Source organism: Chrysochloris asiatica, unplaced genomic scaffold, assembly GCF_000296735.1.
Source record: "Chrysochloris asiatica unplaced genomic scaffold, ChrAsi1.0 scaffold00145, whole genome shotgun sequence".
Classification (NCBI taxonomy): Eukaryota; Metazoa; Chordata; class Mammalia; order Afrosoricida; family Chrysochloridae; genus Chrysochloris; species Chrysochloris asiatica.
The window spans coordinates 4,327,193-4,327,961 of record NW_006408663.1 but is presented as its reverse complement, the minus strand read 5'-3'; positions in this window follow the sequence as shown (position 1 = coordinate 4,327,961).

Here is a 769-nt window from a genome sequence, read left to right as displayed (position 1 = left end):
TATATATTTGCTGATGACTGGGATGTATGGGATGAGGTGAGGGGAGTGGGGAGAGGAATACAGAGCACAGGGTAGGAATAGACACAGGATAGTTTGGGTGCTGGGGGCTGGGATGGGGCAACTCACAAGGAGGGGGAGGAAAATGGAAGAACAAGGCAGATGGGAGGACAGTTAGGCAGGTTGGCATGGGCTAAGTAAACACAGGGTCATAGGTAAATGACAATGTATGCACAGTCTTAGAACAACAGGGCTCCGGGATCCAGGGATTGAGGCATGGTTTGAAGGCGTAAAAGAGGGGAATGATTTTAAGATGCTTGCCTGTCATTTGAAATTGGTTTCCCTTACCTACCATTGTAAAATACACACTTGAGGGGGAGAGAAAAGAATAGCCAGAAACATCACAATAGAAAGCTTGTAAGTTCGTCTTCAGCCTATAACTGATTGGAATACTTTAAAGGGGGCTAGGAGTTGCCCAGTGAAAGAAGCTTCCTGCAGAGCCTTTGCATTGCATAAGACCATAGGTGGAATCCTGAACCCCATCCAGAATTATCTGAGATGGAAAATGTCCACTTGAAAGGACAAGTAGACCATCTTGGAGCAGCTAGAAGAACAGATGATACTTCGTAAAAGAAAGACTGGCAGGAAAAATAAAAAACAAGAAAGCTGTTCGCCTGGGAGCCATCAAGGCAAGTGGTGGGGTCCCCTTAGAGCAAACTCCCTTCCAAGACCGAGACTTAAGGGGAATACACAAGCAGGCATGTGGTCTGGC